Source organism: Suricata suricatta, chromosome 11 (genome assembly GCF_006229205.1).
Source record: "Suricata suricatta isolate VVHF042 chromosome 11, meerkat_22Aug2017_6uvM2_HiC, whole genome shotgun sequence".
Taxonomy (NCBI): domain Eukaryota; kingdom Metazoa; phylum Chordata; class Mammalia; order Carnivora; family Herpestidae; genus Suricata; species Suricata suricatta.
In genome coordinates this window covers 104,411,635-104,417,634 of record NC_043710.1, presented here as the reverse complement: position 1 = coordinate 104,417,634, position 6,000 = coordinate 104,411,635, and positions in this window count along the sequence as shown.

The following is a 6,000-nucleotide window of genomic DNA, read 5'->3' as shown; positions in this document are numbered from 1 at the left end:
TGGGTGTGTGGTCATCCGTGCCCCTCCGTCCCCTGTGCTCCCACAGACACTGGGTGTGTAGTCATCCGTGCCCCTCCGTCCCCCGTGCTCCCACAGACACTGGGTGTGTGGTCATCCGTGCCCCTCCGTCCCCCGTGCTCCCACAGACATGCCGGGTGTGGAAGCGAATGCCAGACGGCCGATCATTTCAAACCCAGCGCTGAGTCGTGTGTAGCGCCTGACTCGTTTCCTTTGAAGCCTTTTCTGTTTGCATCCTTCCGGCTCTCGCCGGTCCCCTTCTCCTCCGCAGGCCCGCCGCCCTCCTCGCTTCCCCCCCTGCCTTCTCCGCTCAGCCTCCTGCTGGTCCCTGAACCCTGGCTGCAAGACGGTCACCGGGCGGCCTGAGCGGGCTCACACCATCACGGCCCTTCCGGCCTCCTCTCTGCCCCGGCCGCCTGCTCCAGCTACCCAGTCCTGTGGTTTCTGGGTGTTCTCAAGGTGCCCAGGAAAGACCTTCCTCTTGTTGATGGTTTTCTCAGCGGATGTGCTCTGCCCTCTTAGAACCAGATTTTCCCCGGTTTCCTCCACAGAGATCATCTACACAGACCTGGTGTCGCAGCTCCAACTATCGGGTCCAAGGACTGGGTACTGGCAGGGGTCTGCGACCGATTTGGTTGAAGGCGGGGCAAGCCCCTGCCCGAAGGTCTGTCTGGTGGAGTGTGGGGTGCAGAGCAGCGCCGCCAGGGTTCTGTCTCCCACCCCCTTCTCTGACTGTAACACAACAGCCATTGTTTTCATTGGTGCCGAGGGTTCCTCTGTGCTTGGTTAACGTGTGGTATGATAAAAATGACGCGTGGCATTAAGTATGTCAGATTGTTACAAATATTCCAACTCCAAGCTGTGCTCCGCAATGCAAAGTCTAAACAGTTTGCCACATCTGCAGCTGCATTATTATTACTTAAAATGAGAAAATTAGGACCTCTTGCTCAGCCACCCTCGATTTCGTGACGTGTCCTGGGATCTTTGGTAACATTAACTTCGTTCGCACTGGTCTGAAGTACCAGTAGATCTTTCGCCTCTTCATGCAGAGCTGGGGCCCTTGCTCTTGCTCATGAAGAGCACGGGTCTGTGATGACATGCAATAGGATTCTAACGAGTCTAGAACTATGAGCTCATTTCAAACGCAGCTTTTCTTTTCTGTCTTTTCACCTATCTGTGACTTCAGTTTTCTCTGGACGACATCTGTTCTGTCCTTTCCAGGCCGAAGGTCATCCTCCTTGGCTGGGGACATGGAAGCCTGGAAGTGTTGGAGTTGTTCGGCTTTCTCTTGGCTTTTAACGTCACAGCGTCCCCTCCCTATGGAGCCGAGCCGCTTCTGCTCCTTTCTTTTCACTGACTACCCCTCCCGGCTCCCTCCCCCGCTCCCAGCTCCTTAAAATAATGTGTCTTATAAACTTCAGCACATTCTGGGCTTCCCGATGATTTCTCGGTGTCCAGGCCATTCTGATACTTTTGCTTAGCAAGAGCTTGTTTGCTGTGGTTTCGTAGAACTCATTTATGGTTTCCACTTGCAGCCAAACTGCTGCTTTTTTTTTTTTAATGATCACATTTTATTATATTGTCAGATTTTCAGTTCCGAACTCCCTCCCCCTCCCCTTTCATTCCTAGTGTGACACCTTTCCTCTAAAGTCTACGGCCGTGAGATTGTTTCCGGCATCCTTCTGTGGTCTCTGGAGTATCTTTCCTAAAGCCAGGGCCTTGCTGAGGCCGCATCATTTCTTCCTTGCCTGTTGTGAAATTTGCAGTTGTCTTCTAAGTGACGTTTTGGATAAAACATGCCCGTTTGCTTCTTTGACTTTCTGAAAAGCAATTATTAGCAAGGCGAAGAGTTCAGAAAACACTCTGGGAATCCTGGGTTTTAGCAGCGGGCTTCTGGGTGGCTTGTGCAAGGGCTGAAATCCCCAGCCTCCCTGTCACAGCCTCTTGTTCCTTTCGGAAGGGTGGCAGCCCCCTCTTCCCTCTGGCTGCGAGGCGGCCGTGTTCCCTCGGATTCTTTCTGTTTCCCTTTACCTCATGTGCCTCCTTGCTTCACATTCACTGTATCAAACCGAGATCTGTAACTTGGGGTCCCCGAGAACCCAAGAGAACCTTCACTTCGCAGCCTTTGTTTGTCTCTTACGGACTTCTGGCGGCAAAGAAGAAGGAAAGAGTAGTTCAGCTGGAGGAGCACAGACCTCCATGACCGCTCTCTCTTCCACAGGCGGAGTCACGGTCTCATCAGGAAACCCAGTGCTGCTCGAACAGGAAGCGAAGGCCAGTAAACACCTTTGAACATTTGCACTCAAGTGCATTTTGCCTTGGAGTTTGCTTTAGAGCAAAAGAAAGGGGCTCTCGAGGAAGCCTCCAGGCAGAGTTTTCTGGGCTTTAGTTTCCTTTGACCTTGGGAAAGACTAGCAGGAGCTGCGGGTGAGTGCGTGGGGACACTTAAAAGGGCAGGGAAGAGACGGATGGGGCTGTGCTCTGGTCCTCTGGGGGGTCTTCTCGGTGGCCGGCGGGTCCGGCTGGCGCTGGGAGGAAGGGAGGGCCGAAGAGGCCCGGCTGGAGGGTGGAGGGCTGGCGGGGCCGCGGGGTCAGGGGCCCCAGGTCTGCGCTTCCTAATCGTTTATTTTCTCTGACTCCGAATCTTCATTGGTGCAGCGGGGACAGTCGTGTGCCTGAGCTCACAGGCTTGCGAAGAAGATTAAATGACATAATCGATGTAACACACACCGCACAGGACCGGGCCGGGAACAGTGATCATAGGCCTGTTAATGCCCGTGGTCAGTGCCTCAAACACGATGCACCCGATTTGGAGTTCAGTTCTGTAGGCAGTTCCCCCGCTAAACTGAAACTCCTCTGAGGGCAGGAAGAGTGTCTGATGCTTTTCTTGATATGGAGCTGGGCGGAGCAAGCCTCACCGTGAAATCACAGCGTGGTTTGCCGTCAGCCCTACACGATGTGTGACGTTGTAAGCCACCCGAAGTGACACGAGGGGTCCCTTTGCTGTGTGAGCTGCAGTGTCCTTGTTTTTTTTAAGTTTGTATTTTATTTATTTTTGAGAGAGAGAGAGAGAGAGAGAGAGAGAGAACAAGCAAGGGAGGGGCAGAGAGAGAGAGGAAGACACAGAATCCAAAGAAGTCCAGGCTCCAAGCTGTCAGACAGAGTCCAACAGGGGCTTCGTTCCACGGACTGCAAGATCATGACCGGAGTCAAAGTCAGACACTTAACCAGCGGAGCCCCCCAGGCGCCCCCCTGGAGCGTCCTTGTAAGTAACCTGTGAGGCCTCTAACATGGGGAGGAGTTGATCTGGGGACCAGGGGAAATTCTTGCCTGGGCTGTGTGTGGATTTTGTATTTACGTATATGTTTAAAAACCTGTTTACAGTTTGTATCGCCCAGAGACACAAACTGCCTTCAGTTCTTGTTATCAGCAGTCTTCAGCACCAGCGGTAGCCCGGACAGGGTCCCTGAAACACCACCCAATTCTGCAAGGCTTCCAAGCTAGTGAGGACCAGTCCATCCTGGTGCACTTGGAGTTTAGCATATGTGATTGACATCTAATTCTTCATCGGGTAACTTTTAAATAGAATAGGCAGGGGGCACCTGGGTGGCTCGGTCAGTTGAGTGTCCAGTGTCGGCTCAGGTCATGATCTCCTGGAGTGTGGGTTCGAGCCTTGCGTTGGGCTCTGTACTGACAGCCCAGAGCCTGGAGCCTGCTTCAGATTCTGTGTGTCTCTTTCTCTGCCCCTCCCCTGCTCATACTCTGTCTCTCTTCTCAAAAATAAATAAAAACACTAAAAAATTTTTAAAAATAAATAAATAGAATAGGCAGTTAACCAAAAACAGCCAGTTTGCCAATAATTCTGCACACATAGGGCTTTATTATATGACCTTATTATTATTATTATTGCTACTGGGAGTGGTTTTCCATTTGGTTTCGTTATGAATGATGATTGTTTTTGGGTGGCGGTAGGAGGATTTAAGTAAGAAGCTTTCTTTTTACATAGTCTATATGCCTGTCTCCGGGAGTGAGCATGAGAGGGAGGCGGGGGCTGCCGGACACGCTCTCCTTCTGTTCCAGGGGCAGAAGTGCAGGGGCTGGAGGGGGGACTTTCAAGCAGAAAGCTGAAGTCTCTAGTTGGAGACACAGAGAGAAAGAGCAAGTATGCAACAGACTCAGTGGAGCAGAAGGACCGGAGTGAAGGCAAACATTCATCATAATGCTCACAGACTCCGTGGTGATAATCAGGTTAACGTGCGCTTGGTAGCTACTTTACAAAAGGGGCTCCTGATCACCACCGTCAGGATCTGCCGGGTGACGGTCAGAAGCCACATTGGTGGCTCTGCCTACTTGCTGGGGGCCTGGACCTGTGCAGCCGGACCTGGATAAGCCAAAGGCTGTGTTTCCTCATTTGCCGCTCCTTTGAGGAAGACACGTGTCCCCACTTTACAGATGGGGAATCGAGGCGCGGACCAGGTAAATGTCTTGCCTAGAGACACGCAGTGGGTGATGCGAAGTCAGGGCCCTGACCCAGGCTTGTTTGGAGTCCAGAGCTGGCGCCCTTTTGACTGCTGTCATGAAAAGTCCTTCCCCCCAGGGGTCTTCCTGTCTCCCGGATGTCTCCGGAGGTGTTAGGTGGCCAGAGCTGCTGGATCAGAGCGCCCGAAACTGGGGGGGGCTTCAACAGCCGAGCTGTGTTGTCTCTATGCTGGAGGCTGGGAGGCCAAGGTCAAGGTGTAGGTAGGCCCGGTTCCTGCTGCATGCTGTGAAGGCAGGGCCTGTTCCTGTCCTCTGTCCTGGGCTTGTGGACGACCGTGTCCTCTCTGTGTGTGGCTCTTTGTGTCGTCTTCCCTCTCCGTGTCTCTGTCCGAATTTCCCCTGTTTCCAAGGACACCAGTCATATTGGATGAGGACCCATCCTAATGACTTTCTTTTCATGTGAACACCTCCATGAAGACCCTGTCTCTAAATACGGTCACATTCTTTTTTTTTATCCTATTTAATTTTTTTTAAGTTTATTTATTTATTTCAAGAGAGACAGAGAGAGCAAGAGAGGGAGGGGCGGGGGGGTGGGGAAGAATCCCAAGCAGGCTCTGCACTGTCAGCATGGAGCCCAGTGTGGGGCTCCAACTCACAAAACGTGAGACCATGACCTGAGCCGAAAGCAAGAGTCAGACGCTTAACGGACTGAGCCACCCAGGCGCCCCATAAATACAGCCACATTCTCAGTTAAGGCTTCAACGTATGTTTCTGGGTAGAGGGGACGCGCACCTCACCCCACAGCGGGCCACACGCTCTCACAGCTGTGCTTTACGGGGACAGGACTTTTCCTAGTGCCCGTCACTGTCTGTTCTGTTTAATGTGTTAGCTAACAGCCATGCACACAGTCACCTTTGAAGTGGCCTGCTCACTGGAGTGAGTCTCAGGTCAATAAAGCGTTCAGTGGGCTCTAATTTAATTAGTCCATTTACTGTGACAGCTGCTTTGCAACCCCGCTCGCAGACCGGCAGAGGACGGAGACAGGACTGCCAGAGCTGCGTGTTGATCCCGGGCATCCCTGATGTGGCCCCGGGGCCCTCAGAACCTTGCTCCTGTTCTGGCAGGAAAAGCGAGGGAAGCTGAGGTGGCATTTGTGTTTTTCTAGCCCGGGTATATCTTTTACAATTAAATGGGAGCCAGGATAAAAGGCGGGACCCCGCAGTTTCATGCCCCTCCTCCCTCAACCTGCCACATACCAAGTCAGCTGCCCCATCAGTTGAGGGTTTCTGAAAATCTCCCTTGTTGTGGAACTGCGACAGGCTGGTGATGGATTTGCCAGCTGCCCACCCCAACCCTCCAAGCTGGCACACGTCTCAAACCTCTCCCTGTCCCCCTGCTCCAGGGGGCACTGACCATGACAGTCCCTCCCTGGTTTTCCCAGATCCGTGGGGGGCAGAGGGCTCCGATGTAAAATCAGAAGACACGATTTTCTTCTTGCTCCTG